This window comes from Protopterus annectens, chromosome 2.part1, assembly GCF_019279795.1.
Source record: "Protopterus annectens isolate FY-2018-M chromosome 2.part1, PAN1.0, whole genome shotgun sequence".
Taxonomy (NCBI): Eukaryota; Metazoa; Chordata; order Ceratodontiformes; family Protopteridae; genus Protopterus; species Protopterus annectens.
The window spans coordinates 830,151,322-830,167,224 of record NC_056729.1 but is presented as its reverse complement, the minus strand read 5'-3'; positions in this window follow the sequence as shown (position 1 = coordinate 830,167,224).

The following is a 15,903-nucleotide window of genomic DNA, read 5'->3' as shown; positions in this document are numbered from 1 at the left end:
AAGGTATGAAGTCTGAAATTCAAATGTCTGTCATTATTTTCTAACTTCAATTTCTAATGATTTGCCACTAATGTGCCAGAAAACCACAATTTTATGAAAATCAGACCAAAAACATGAGGCAAAAATCTGGACATTCTGTGAAAATCTGTACAGCTGAGTGGTGTGGTGTGTATGCATGTGGATGGGTGTAATATAAATTCCACTGTACTATGCACGTTTCCTGTATTTAACTGGGTTTGTATGGCAGAATTTAAGTGTGCTCTACTGCCATTTTAATACATATTTATATTTATGCATTGTGCTTTACTTTTGTGTATTGTATCTTCAGCTATATCTCTTAGGTGAAACACTACCCAGTAGAGGATTTTTACTGCAGTTGTATATGCAGAATTATAGCTGGCTCAACCAAAGTTGGCAGTGCCATGATTGCTCCCCAGGTTAGTGAAAGCAGATAAGGTACACATACTAAACCTAGAGTACTTGATAATAGTTTTCAGTCTTGCTCACAAACACTGGCTAATCTACAGTGTATGTACTCTATCTGTGTACTATGTATGTAATCTATTTCAGCTGTACACCACAAATCTATTCATTACCTTTATTTTTAAATTAATATTTTGTTGTTTGTTCTCTCCACTGTAACTGTTGATGTGCTGCATACCACTGTAAAAACATGTCTTTTGTAATTTGTGTGTATACTGATCATGTCTAAATAACTAAATGTATCTGTAATTTTTCTATGTGGAGCTTTTCTCCCCGGGCCTCTGCTGAAAAGGGGCCTTTTCGGCTCAGTCAAACACTTCCAGTTAACAAATGTAAAATAAATAAAATAATAAATAATGGTTTGCTACATTTGCATTTATCAGTTTGCTACAGTCTATAAGATGTTCTTTTTCTAAGGAAGGAGAATCTGGATCAAGGCATAGAAATCGGACCTGAATGGCTGGGGGGGGGGGGTTGTACATCTGGCTACCTGGCCTGGTTGGTGTGCTAGTGGAAGGATTTATTTTTTGTTTTTGCTCTTCAGTGGAAAAGTTGGGGAACGATCTGTAACAAATCGTTCACTAAATACAGTAAGGTGTTTTTCTTTCTTTTTTTGATCTTCTCTGAGTTGAGGGGGTGGGGCACAGCTTTTTGTTACCAGCATTGGTTGAGCCATGTTTTAGATAAAAAAAAAAAAGATTTTTTTTCTAACAATTTAAACTGTAGCAAATGGCTTGCCACAATGTTGCAAGAAGTTGCTACAGTTAAGACCACACATGGCATGCTACAGCATTCAAGACTGACAGCAAATGCGATAACAGCTTTTAAACAATATAAAAACTGGCTGACCACAACCCCCCCAACACTTTGCACCCAGGGCAGTTGCCCCTCTAACCCCGCCCTAGCTAAGCGACTTTGTATATGCATTTGTGTGTGTGTGTGTGTGTGTGTGTGTGTGTGTGTGTGTGTGTGTGTGTGTGTGTGTGTGTGTGTGTGTCTGAGTGTGCACACGCACTATGGGGCTGCTGCTCTTTTCTTCATTTTATTTGCTTTCTGTCTCTTCTTACGCTGCTTTATTCCTTTCTTGGATTTATGATGCGGCAATAGGATTTTTTTCCCTTTTTTATCACTTAGACAACATTTACTGTCCTTGCTCAGATATTGTACATAAATTTAAGTTTTAATGCTTCTATTTTTATTAGCTATGCTTAACTGGGATCATAATCTTGATTTCTGTTTTGTTATAAATATTAAAGCAAATTTAAAAATGTGAGAATGTGAATATGTGTGAGTGAGTGACTGAGTGAGTGAGTGAGTGAGTGAGTGAGTGAGTGAGTGAGTGCGTGGTATTCACTGATTTTTATGTATTTACTTTTTAATTAATTTCATTTGTCTTGTTTTTGTTAGGGAATATTTCAGTGCTCAGTTATTTGACAGTTAAATATCTTTAAAGATGATAACAGTTCATTGGATTTTGATGCCTGTGTGGGGAAAGGGATCTGAAAAGTATGTTCCAGGTGGCCTGCATTAATTTCATTCTGTATGGTAGAATGGATTGGATACACAAGCAAAGAGCAGTTGGATTGCTCAGTGTTCTTAATTAATGTATTATACGGAGTACCACAGTTACACTCCAAAATCATGAAGACAACAACCCTGTTAAGCATCTTTCTTTCATCATAAGACTTAATTTAACAAACTTATTTGAGAAAATTACTAAAGCTGTAGTAGTGATTATTCAGTTCCATTAGTGTATGTGAATTTGGTCAGGGTCTTTGACACTATTCACAATGCAGGAATTGTAAATTAGCATAAAGGTTTAAATGCTGTCTCTTTTGACATAAGATGGACAGGAAAATGGCTGATATATGGAGAGTCCACATAACAGGTGTCACCTCAAAAAGCAAAAATGTAACTAGTGGCATTTGTTGATGTTTAATAGAAGGACCTCTTCTGCTTGCCATCGACTTCTGATGTCTCTGGACTATTACTCTAGATATATGGCTTACTCAGTTTGCCAAAGACTGCAAGTTGTATGTTATCATCCACATATCATTTCATAGTATCTTACTCCAGCAAGTGCTAAACCATACAAATCAGGTGTAAATACTATGCAAAGAAAATACTTTTAAATAAAATGCAAAAAATACTTTCAGTGTCCGCCATGGTAAACAAGTATTTCAAGCAACTTGTAACACAAATGCACCAACGAGAGCTGAAAAATCACAAACCAAAATCCCAACAGCCTGCTCCGAGAGCAATGAAGGTAGTCATCTGCCACAAACAAGTAATAGTCAGCCGGAACAAATCCAATGTACAAAAAATGTACAAAAAATGATTTATTTAACTTCAACAAGTACCACGACAGCACGAACAACAAGTACCACGACAGCACGAAAGCACGAAGTCCATTGTAACTGGGATTTCTTTAAGTGTAGCATGTCCAAGAGCTCTGCATTTGACATGGCCTTGTATGTTAAGCAGAGATCGCCTCTGAGTAGACAAAATGCGACAGAGTATAGTTGGAGTTTTTTTATAGGGTCAGCATAAGGCATCTGCTTTAGGCCTGTGATTCATTAAGTGAGGTATTTCTGCGGCCTTTCTAACTATTGCAGGGGTCTTGAGAGGTACATACCAAACAGGGTGTTGTACACTACTATGGGTCTAATGAGGGATGAGTGCAGTGGGACAATGACCTCCTTTTTTCTGGATGAAAAGCCCTTAGTGATGAGATGTGCCACATAGAAGGATTTCCTGACTGTTGTGGCAATGTGGTTATCGAAGGTGAGACCACTCTCCACCTGTGTCCCTAAGTACCTTATCACACTTTTGGTGTTTAGTGTACTGCCACTTATGTGGTAATTCATGGGTACATGTTTTTTCCCAAAGGGGATAATTATACATTTCTTGGCATTGAGCTTGAACCCATGGCTCTGGCACCAAACATCTGTCTCATTAAGGACCTTTTGTAGAATATCCACATCACTTGGGAATTCAATAATGGCTCCCAGTTTGCAGTTGTCTGCAAACTTTGTTAGCCAGAGTCCCTTAGTGTTGGCCTGTACTTCAGAGATGTAGATGCCAAACAAGAGCAGTCCCAGGACTGAACCCTGTGGTACTCCACTTGTCAATTGTCTGGAGCTGGATTTGGAGTCAGCTACTTTTACAGTGTGGGTTCTGTCAGTAAGTCAGTTTGAGACCCATCGAGTGACATAGGGATTGATGCCCGGCTTAGTAAGTTTATCTATGATTCCAGAGTGGGGGATGGTGTCAAAGGCCTTGGCGTGGTCCAGGTAGGCTGTGTGGACTGTCTTCCCCTTGTCCACAGCTCTGGAGACTGATTCAAAGAAGTCAAGCATGTTGAGGAGGCAAGATCGGCCCTTCATGAAACCAAACTGGGTGGGGTCCAAGGTTTGAAGGTTGCCAGTGTCTTTGTTTATAAGTTCCATGATATTGCATTCCATGGCTTTGCAGATCAGGCTCATCAGGCTGATGGGTCGATAGATCTCGGGGTCCAAGGTTTATCCCCCCTTGTGGAATGGGATAACTGTAGCTGTGTGCCACTCATTGGGCATGAAACCTAAGGTGAGGCTATAATTAAACATGACACTTAGGTGAGGTGCCAGTTCATTTTGTAGTTCATGTAGTACACAGCCCAGGATGTCGTCCAGTCCCATGGATGCTGTATTTTTAGCTTTGTGGAGTGCATTTTTTACCTGTGTGGCTGAGATTGCAGGTATTTGGCAATCTTTTGGTATTGAGATGGGCGTTTAGGGGGTGGGGGGTGAAGTTGGCACTGAATTGATTTGCCAGGATATTGGCAATATCCTTGAGATCAGTATATTTAGTGCCATTCTGTTGTAGCTCAGAGCAGATCTGAGCATTACCATTTCGATTTTGACATAACTATAGAATGCCTTGTGGTTGTCCTTAGAATCTTTGGCAATTTTTTTTATTTTCATAACTAGCTTTGGAGGATTTTATGAGGGATCTCAGCTTCTTATTGAGGCTGGTAAGGGAGTTTTTTGTATCCTGGGATTTTCCTCTTTTCTGCAACTGTTTTTTCCTTCAGTTGCATAATTTGTTTATGGCAGGGGAACAACAGATTTGCTTCCTTTTTTTGGAGGAGAGCACCTTGGTTCTATTTGGAATGGCATGATTTATGCACATGTAGATATGCTCGTACAGTGCCTTAGTGTAGGATTCAGCAGTCGAACTTTCAGTTCCCATCTGCATGGGTGTCATGAAGTATGTCACTTCTGACTTGAGTAACATCAAGTTGACTTTGGAAAATTTTTTTCTGGAGGTTTCCCTACTGGGGAGTGGGGGTGGGATGTGGACATCAAGGGTGATTAGCTTATTGGCAGACCTGACCAATGAAAGGGTGACCACTAGTGTGGAGCATTGATCTCCCATGTTGGTAATGACCAGGTCAAGGATATTTGAGCCCCTGGTGGGACTATGGATTAGTTGATCCAGGGCGTTGGAATTTATGAATTCCAAGAACCGTTGGGCAAAGGTGTTGGTACCCGAGTAGTTTTCCCAATTAATGGCAGGGTAGTTGAAATCAGCCAGTATAAGGGTGTTAGGTTGTATTTTAATATTTTCCAGTATGTTTAGAAAGGTGTAGTGAGAATCCTGGGGAATGGTGAGGGATCTGTAGCAAGCTACAATTTGGATTGCAGTCTTACCTAGTGTTAGTTGCATCTGTAGTATTTCAGATGCATTGTGTTAGGCAACTAGCCTGGAGGAGTGAATATCCTTGGTGAATATGGGCACTCCACCACCTTTGGTGTTTCAGTCCTGGTTTGGTGGCCAGAAAGTGTGGTAAGAGTTGTAGCCTGGTATTGCGCGGGTGCTCTCTGTAGCCTCGAACCAGTTCTCAGTTACTGCACAGATATTGATGTTTTTCATTTTTAGGAGTGCCTTGAGAGAGCGCATTTTGAGGTTTAGACTTCTAGTATTGAGTAACATTACCTTCAGATTTTGCATGCTTTTTATCTGTTGCGGCGGTAGTTTTGTCATTTGAGCCTTGCCTAAAAAGGCACTATGGGGTGGTAAGAGCCTTAGCCAGTAACTTGAATCCCAGGGGTGACAGGTGCAGACCATCTCTGGCAAAGCATTGTGGTTTGTCGATCATGTCGTCCCAGGCAGACAGATACTGGATCACCTTTGAATGACACCAGAAGCTTAGCCAATTGTTAAAGTCAATCATTTTGTCCTTATACTGTGGTATCATTCTGGGCGAAAGCAGGATGCTACCCAGGGCTAGGGTCATACCTCCCTGGACCACATGATTTGAGAGCTCCTACATGTCTCTTTTTATGTAGTCCAGGGAGGTACATCTCAAGTCATTCACTCCAGCAGGGACAATGACAGAGTCATATTTATACTTGTTGTGGACTGACTTGAGTGCATGCATTATGTGGCAGAAAATGACTCCCAACAGGCAGCTGACAGTAATTTTCTCCTTGTTTAGCCTGGTGAATGGGACATCAGTGTGCCTGACTATGGAGCCACCTATGACTAAAGTGTTGGGTACGGTGACTTCCCTTGGTGGCTGTTGTTGGGAGGCACACTGATGTTTTGAGCTATGTGTCACTTTGGTTGTGATTGCTGTTTTTTTGCATATTAGCTTTGGATGCCCTTGTTGCTTGGGCAGGTTAATGTTAAGGGCCTCCGCATATGTGGGTTTAGTGTTACTATGTGTGGGTGTTGGTGGTGTGGGTTTTGAAGGGCTATGTGTTGCTTGAGGTATAGTGCAGGTCTTAACCTTCTCCTCTTGACTGTCTAGCCCAATCTTGGCTGGAGATAGCTTTGCTTCCAGTTTGGTTAGTGCATCTCTTGCAGGTTGTAGTGTTGGGTGGTAAGAGCAGAGGGTTGTCTGTGCACTTGAGGCAATTGCTGCATTGCCCCAGTATGCCCAGAGTTACCAGGTGGACAGGAGAAATCACCAGAAGCTGACCCTTGGACATGCCTGGTTTGGTGTTTTTTTTTTTTTTTGTAGAGTACAAGAACGTTTTCCCTTACCTTGGCAAGGTACTTTGCAATTATAGGCTGTTTAGTGCCTACAATTAATTTCTACTTATATACAAGGAAAGTTGAGTGTTTTATCAGTTTAAGGCTTCCTAGTGCTTTCCTGCAGGTTATACAGCAAATGCTAGTCACAGGGATTCAGATTTTAGTGCTATGACTGAGAAACCAGCTAGTTCTAAGTGAAAATTTGAAGAGCACACTTTCTGGCACCGGGAATAGTTTAACCTTAGCCCCACAGTGCTATGCGATGCACAAAAACAAGCAAACACATGTTTTTAAGCCAGAAAGTTGAAAGGGATAGAAATCAGCCCCAAATGGCCAACAAATTTACAATTTCAGAGCTGGAAACCACTCCTCTAGCATTAGATAGGCTGTACAATGCTACTCTCACTAGTAAGCAGTAGGACCTCCCTCTACCACAGCAAGGTCTGGATACAGATACTCTGAACACAGAAAGTGAAGTCCTGAAACCAGCCAAGCCTGGGATCTGTACTATACTAGTAAGAAAAGGCAGGAAACGAGCAAACAAGATAGAATTTTTTTTTGTTTTTTGGTTAAAACAAGCTAAAACAATCCAATAATACAGTAAATAAGCATAAAAAGGCTAACCCACTTGAGTGTGTAGCCTTAAACAGTCAATGCAATTTAAAACTTTGCAAAATTTTCAGTTTAAACTTTTATAGGTACATAATAGGTTCATAGGTAGGTACTAGGCTATCAGCCCAAGGGCCTAAGTAAGTCTATCCAACAAAGATCCCTGGCTTACGCAACCCAAAAAAGTTAATTTCCTGTGCCCCTGTTGAGCAGAGCCACAGATGTGATCCCAGGGGTATATTTCCTATTTCCCGTCCACTCATCAAGATTTTTCTTGAAGAGTGCTAATGAGGAACATTGCTTGACATAGATGGGTAGCTTGTTCCAGAGTATAGGAAGTCTCTGTGACAGGAATCTATCCCTCCAGCATGTCCTGTTTATTGTGGTGACAAAGCTTAGGTCCCTAGAGTGTAAAGCTCAGAGGGATTGGGATTTCTTTGGTACAGCATGTCCAACAGCTCTGGGTTTAACATAGCTTTATATGTTAGGCAGAGATCTTCTCGGAGCAGGCGATATGCTACCGAGTAAAGCTGGAGTTTTTTGAGATAGTCAGTGTAGGGATACTGTTTGAGGCCAGTAATCCTCTTTGTGAGGTACTTCTGTGGCATTTCCAGCTGCTGCAGATGTCTTGTGAGGTACATTCCAAAAGGGGCATTGTACTCTATAATGGGTCTAATGAGTGCCGAGTAGAGGGGAACAATAATCTCTTTTTTCCTGGATGAGAACCCTTTTGTGATGAGGTGTGCCACATAGAAGGATTTCTTGACCACTGTGGTGATGTAATTATCAAAGGACAGACTGCTGTCCACCTGGGTCCCAAGGTCTCTTATCACACATTCGGTGTTAAGTAGACTGCCATTTATGTGGTAGTTCATGGGTATTGAGTTTTTACCAAAGGGGATGACAATGCACCTTTTGGCTTCAAGCTTGAGGCCATGCCTCTGACACCAGGCATCTGTCTCAGTGAGGCCCTTCAGTAGGATGTCCACATCATTTGGGGACTCGACTATGGCTCCTAGTTTGCAGTCATCTGTGAACTTTGTTAGCCAGAGTTTTTCTGTGTTAGCCTGTACTTCAGAGAAGTAGATACCAAACAGGAGGTGTCCCAGGACTGAACCCTGTGGTACTCCACTTGTCACTGGTTTGAAGTCAGATTTGTTGTCTGCACCTTTTACAGTGTGGGTTCTGGCAGTGAGCCAGTTGGCAACCCATCTTGTGACGTAGGGATTTATACTTAGTTTAGTGAGTTTAGCTATAATTCCAGAATGGGGGATGGTGTCAAAAGCCTTGGCAAGGTCAAGATAGGCTGTGTGAACCACCTTACCCTTGTCTACAGCATTGGTGACTGCCTCAAAGAAGTCAATCAGGTTCAGAACGCATGATCTGCCTTTCACAAACCCAAACTGGGTGGCATCCAGAGTTTGGCGGTTACCAGTGTCTTTGTTTATGAGTTTGATGATGATACGTTCCATGGCCTTGCAGACCAGGCTCATCAGGCTAATAGGGTGATAGTTCCCAGGATCAGTGGTGGCTCCCCCTTTGTGGAGTGGGATAACTGTTGCTGTGCGCTATTCAGTGGGCACAAAGCCTGATGAGAAACTATGATTGAACATGGTGCTTAGGTGGGGAGCCAGTTCATTCAGAAGTTCATGTAAAACGCAGCCTGGGATGTTGTCTGGTCCCATGGATGCTGTGATTTTGGTTTTAGAGAGTGCAGCTTTTACCTGCATAGATGTCACTGCAGGGATTCTGCATTCTTCCTGTATAGATATGGGCCATTTAGGGGATGAGAGGGGGTAAAGTTAGCACTGAACCTATCTGCCAGGATGTTGGCAATATTAGTTGGTTCTGTAATGTTCATGCTGTTGTGCTGTAACTCAGAGTAGATCTGGGTCTTGTCATTGAGATTCTTGACATAGCTATAGAATGCTTTGTGGATGCCCTTAGAATCAGTGGTGATTTTTTTTTCATAGCTAGCTTTGCAGGATCTTATAACAGATTTCAGCTTCTTACTGTGGCTGACCAGGGAGCTCCTCCACTCATGGGATTTTACTCTCTTTTGCAACAGTTTCTTCTTTCTGTTGTAGAGTTTGTTTATGGCATGGGACCACCAGATTGGCTTCCTTTTTTTGAAGGATAGTGTCTTGGTTCTATTTGGGATAGCACGATCCATGCACTCTTGTAAGTGCTTATAGAGTGAATTTGTGTAGGATTCAGCAGTCGTAGCTGTATTGCCCATCTGCATGGGTGTCATGAAGTTCACCACTTCTGTCTTAAGAAGCATGAAGTTGGCTTTGGAGAAATGTTTTACCATGGTTTCCTTAATGGTGGGTGGGGGTGGGATGTGGATATCTAGGTTGATTAGTTTATGGTCAGCTCTAACCAATGAGGAGTTGACTTCAGGTGTGGACCACCAGTCACTCATGTTGATAATGACTAGATCTAGGACATTGTTGCCCCTGGTGGGGGTGTGGATAAGTTGATCCAGGGCACTGGAATTTATGAATTCCAGAAAGCGTTGAGTGAAGGAGTTGGTACATGATTAGTTTTCCCAGTTAATGGTGGGGTAGTTGAAATCACCCATTATTAGGGTGTTTGGTTGAACCCTAATATTTTCCAATATATCAAGAAAAGAGGAGTGGGAATCCTGGGGCATGGTGAGGGATCTGTAGCAAGCTACAATTTGAATTGCAATTTTGCCCAGAGTTAGTTGCACTTGGATAACCTCGGGTGCATTATGCTGCACAACTAGCCTGGAGGTGTGGATCTCCTTAATGAATATGGACACACCTCCGCCTTTGGTGTTCTGGTCCAGGTTAGATGGCCAAAAAGTGTGGTATGAGTAATAGCCTGGTAATGCAGGGGTGCTTTCTAGAGCTTTGAACCAGGTCTCAGTTACTGCACAGATATCAATGTTCTCCATTTTAAGGAGTGCCTCGAGTGAGTGCATTTTGAGATTTAGACTTCTAGCATTGAGTAGCATTACCCTCTGTTTTTGCTTGCCTGTTCCTGTTACACTGGTGAATTTGTCATTGAACTTTGTCTAAAAAAGGCACTGTAGGGGTGGCAAGACCCTAAGCCAGTATCCGGAATCCCAGGGGTGACAGGTGCAGGCCATCTCTGGCAAAGCATTGTGGTCTGTTGACCATGTCACCCAGGCAGACAGATACTGGATCCCCTTAGAATGACACCAGAAGCTTAGCTAATTGTTAAACTCAATCATTTTGTCCTTGTACTGCGGTATCATTCTGGGCAATGGCAGGATGCGATTCAGGGCTAGGGTCATACCTGCCTGGGCTACAAGATCGGAGAGCTCTTCCATATCTCTTTTCATGTAGTCCAGGGAGGTACATCTCAGGTCATTCATACCAACATGGACAATGACAGAGTCATATTTGTAGTTGTTGTGGAAGTAACCAGAGTGCATGATTTATGTGGCAGATCCTGGCACCCGACAGGCAGCTGACAGTAACCTTCTCCTTGTTTAGCCTGGTGAGTGGGACATCAGTGTGCCTGACTATAGCGTCACCTATGACTACTGTGTTGGGTAAGTTGTTTTGCCTTATGGGCTGTGGTTTATTGGCACACTGAGTATGTGGGCTATGTGTCATTTGGGTTGTGCTGGGGGGGTGGGGATTGCTTGCATTTCCGCTTTGGAGGTCTCTGTTGCTTGAGCAGATTATTACTGAGAGCCTCTGTGAATGGTTTTGTGTTTCTATGTGTGGATTTTGGTGGTGTAGGTTTAGTGTGACTATGTGATGAGTGTGGTGCAAGTGTTTACCTTCTCCTCTTGACTGTCAAGTTCAGTCTTGTTTCAGAGAGCTTTACCTCCAGTTTGGCTAGATAAGCGCATCTCTGACAGCTTGTGGTGTTGGGTGGTAGGAGGAGAAGGTTGTCTGTGCACATGAGGCAATTGCTACATTGCCCCAAGAAGCTCAGATTTATCAGATAGACAGGAGATAACACTGGGAGCTTACCCTTGGACATGCCTGAATAAAAAACTACTTTCCTCTAGACAAGTGAGGAATGTGAGTATAAGAGCTGTTTTTCTCAAAGCAAGTGAGAAAAGTAAGTACAAAAACTGTTTTCCTCTAGGTAAAGAGGAAGGTTGAGTGCTATAGTAATTTGTAGCTTATATAGTGCTAACAACAAGTTCTGAACAAGTGTTGAGCATGAATAAGCAAATTCAAGTGCTAAAACGAAGAATCTGTACCTGGATCTTGTGGTAGATAGGCTACCTAGTACTTACCACTCCCACTAATAAACTAGAAGGCTCCCCTCCAACACAGAAAGGCATGGGGGTTCAGAAGTTACAAGCAAGGCAAGTGCACAAACTGAAAAACAATTTAAAAGGCAGAAATACAGTAGAATGAGTACTTAGTCTACTTTTAGAGCTTTCTGAGAAGTGCAGTTAACAAAAATGATCAAAATCAGCAAAAATCGAGCAGTTTAAGCCAAAAGTACTTGCAGTTAGCACAAAAAGTCTCTCTTTCTTATTTCTGGTTCTGTAGTAGTCTGCAGGACACCCAAACTGGATCTGCTGATCTAAAACAAGCTCAAGCTCATGCAAACACGTGTTTTTAAGCGAGAAAGTTTAAAGGGATAAAAATCAGCTCCAAATGGCCAATAAAATTACAATTTCAGAGCTGGAAACCACTCCTCTAGCATTAGATAGGCTGTACAATGCTTTCTACTCTCACTAGTAAGCAGTAGGACCTCCCTCTACTACAGAAAGGTTATAGAGCAAGTGCTAGTCACAGGGATTCATATTTTAGTGCTACGACTGAGAAACCAGCTAGTTCTAAGGGAAAATTTGAAGAGCAGACCACACCTCTCAACCTGGAAACATCAAAAATTTGGACAAGGGCCATGAAAAATAGGTACAAATCTGTATGCTGATTAACATCTAATTTGCATACATAATTATGTAACCCCGGCCACTTCAATGGAATTGTGGGATACCAACTTTCGAACACAAACTGAAGAACAGACAACCAAAATATGGCACCAGAGACCCCCTGCAGCCATTCCAATGTCCCATTACCTGGCTATTTCGCCCCATTTACCATAAACACTAATGTGTGCATACTGCTTTACTTCTACAATGATTATTTGGATTTTATTTTTACATTTTGCAGCACATCCGTGCACAAACACTAACAGACATCTGATAAACAAAGTAATACTGTCTCACAATGAAAATAGACTTGGCATTAAAACTACTCTGCCCTTGAAACTCACATTCATTGAAACAGCATTGAAACCTACACCACATCCAAAGAAAATGCATCTGGCCAGTGGTGGATAAAGGTTACCTTTGGGCTGTTTTCAAATCATTGGCCCCTTGCACACAAAACAAGAAACATATATGTGTTCTTTTCTTTGATACACCTTCCTGACTTTATTATATTCCTTGTATAATACATCATACTTGTTAGACAGAGCACATTTTAAATGTTTTGTTCGAACATTTTTCCAGTAGGCCTTACTAAAGTCAATGAAAGAAAACGCATGAACCAATAATCACAAAACTGCCCAATTCAGAACATTTCCATCATAAAAGTAACACACCCAAACTGTAAACAGAATGACAGTAGTGTAAGCCATAGGCATCTTGCACAACGTCTCACACTTATTTACAATTTCAGATTTTTTTTTGGGGGGGGGGCAAAATGTCAAAAACCAGGGACACATTTTAAACATTGCTTGTATAATTTTGGAAAGTTGTTTTACCACTATGCAAGTTACTGGTAAGTCTTGAACCCAGAACACTATAATCAGTGCAACATACCACTATGCTATGTTGTTTTATCACCATGTAAGCTACTGGCAAGTCTTGAACCCAGAACACTATACACTACAATCAGTGTAGCATGCCATTATGTTAAATCAGCAGTTTAAACCACAGGAATACTGAAACTTAATGGCTATCATTTAGTGAATTCAGTTCTCACTTCTCACCATAGCTTTCAACCTCTTAGCACAAAAAAAAAAAAATAAAAAAAAATAATCTGACCAAAGCTGAGAAATGGTGGTGGCTAGGGACTTTAGGCTCTTTTTACCCTGTACCAAAGGTACAGGGTTTGAGTCTAAATACCTCTAGCCACCAGGTGTATACATTGGGGGCATTTTCACACACACACAGGTATTATTCAAGCACATAGATATTTGTTAACTGCTTTACCATAACAATGTAGTCTATGACTGTTACTGTTTTATTTTCATTCTGTGACAATTATTTATCCATAATAATAAATGTAAACAATCATACACATTCACTAGTTTAACTTTTTTTTTCATTCAGACTTGTTTAGTGCAATAAAAGTGTTTTAGTAGATCAATTGCTTCATGTTTGATTGCAGACAAAATGAGGGTCATATCATTTCTTACAACAATCTTAATAGCAATCATCTAAATTTCCAGCTTTTTTAAATAAGAGAACATACACACACCTTACCTAAGGCAAAGTCCCAAACTCAGATTTAAACTTAACTTCCAAATGGCAAAGCAGCATTTGTCCCTACTTCCAAAACGGAAGCAAAGTGCAAAGCTGCCTGCAGAAGCCAGCATTAAAGCAGTTTCTGTCTGAGCCAGCATTCTTCCCAAGTCCCTTGTGAACATCCAAAATGGTAGCAAAAAGTGCAATTAAAGCCAAATGTCAAAGCAGTTCCCCTGTAAAACATCCAAAACAGCATTCTTCTTTTGAATTCACTTCCCACCTGCTCCCAGCCAGCCGGAAATTATGACGTGAGCTCCTTGAGCTCAATTCCAACTGGCTGGTAGTACTGACAGAGCTGATGTCATCGCACATGTGATGACATCAGCTCCGACAGCATGGAAATTAAAAAATAAAAAAAACAAAAGCAAAGAAATCGGAAATGAAGGGGTGCCACTCAGGAATCATGGCACCCCTATATTTGGACCCCAAAACTTGGTAAAAACCGAGTAATTCGTCTGGCACCAGGAATAATTTAAATCGAAAAAAATATCCAGCACATGGGAAAGGTAAAAATATTTTGTAATTTAATGTGGCAAAACCCATAAATACAATAAAGCAAACTGGTTTCGGCCAAAAGGTTATAGCCTTCTTCAGTGCAACAAAAATGTATTCAATGGGGCCAACCCTTGCTGCTGCTTATATATCTCACTGAGTTAAAGTAATCCATCAATTAATCTAAACCAGGACTAACTTAAGTCATTCAAGCCTGGTTTGAATAAAGCACCTAGCCTAACAATCCAAGCAGATTATCTTTGATTTAATAAATTGTGCCATGAAGCTTTACTTGACTTGTTCATATGAATTTTATCTATTATAGTAAAGGTGAATTTAGCAGTTTTGTGTGTTAAAGTATGTTTATAAAGGGCATTGGAATCCCTTTTGTTTCTAATTTCACTTAAATGTTCACTAATTCTATGTCTGAAAGGTCTGGATGTTTGTCCAACATAAAATGAAGAACAAAAATAAGTGGCCAAATAAACTATCCAGTCACTGCGGCAATTTCAAAACATCTTATATCATAAATTTTGGATGTATTACAGCTAGTAAATTCCTTGGTATGAAATTCATATGTGCAAGCACTACAATGACCACAGAAAATACATCCAGATAGTATGTCACCAAATAGGGTTCTTTGTTGGCTAATGGGTGGACAGTAATGTTTATAATGGGTCAAATAAGAATTTATGGTTCTCCCCCTACGATATGAAAATAAACATCTGGGGTTCAACAATTCACTCAGTTTATCTTGGGCTAACAAAATATCTCAATGATTATTTATGATACTTTTGAATCTATTGGTATTGGTCCCAAAAGTAGTGACTAGCCTGACTGGCTGTGAGAAATGATTATCAGTCCGAATAGTTCTATCCTTATATTGTAACAATTGGCACCTGCCTATTTGATCAACATCATGTAGAGTTGTAATAATAGGATCCTGATGAAATCCCCTAGTGCGTGACCTATGGTTTAAATCTTCCTGACAGGCTTTCAGAGTTTGTTCGGAGGAGCAAATATGTTTAATGTGTAGATATTGAGACTTAGGAATATTGTTGATGATGTGGAGAGGATGATAGCTTGAGGCATGTAGCAAGGTGTTATATTCTGGAAATTTTCTATATACTTGTGATTCCAGTGTATGATCCTCCTGTCTAGTTATAATAACATCCAAAAATGTTATTTTTTGATATTCAATGTGCAATGTAAACTGAATACCCCACTTAGTATCATTAAGGTATTGTATGAATTCATGCACATATTGCTGGTCCCCCCGCCACACCATCCAACAATCATCCAAATATCATCTCCAAATATCAAGCTGGTCCAAAAATATATTGTGATTGTCATCATATATTAACTGTTCCTCCAAAAAACCCATAAACAGGTTGGCATAAATGGGAGCAAAAGATCCTGCCATCACCGTACCACGAACCTGACAGTATGATTTTCCATGAAAGTAAAAAACATTTTTTGACAACACGTGTTCAGTTAAACATATAAGATGTGTGCTAAACCCAGGTGAGTATAGTTGTGATTTGTCAAGCCAGAACTGAATAGCCTGTAGACCGTCCCAGTGTGGTATACTAGTGTATAGGGAGGTTACATCTAGTGTACATAGATACCAAGTTGATTCCAATTGTGTGTCCTGAATAATATTAAGAAATTGTGTGGTGTCCTTAAACCTGACCTAACCATAAATAACAAAGGTTGCAGATGTTCTGTAAGGAAGGCAGATAAAGGTTCAGTTAATGATCCTCTGCCAGAAACAATAGGCCGTACTGGAGTCTTAGTAG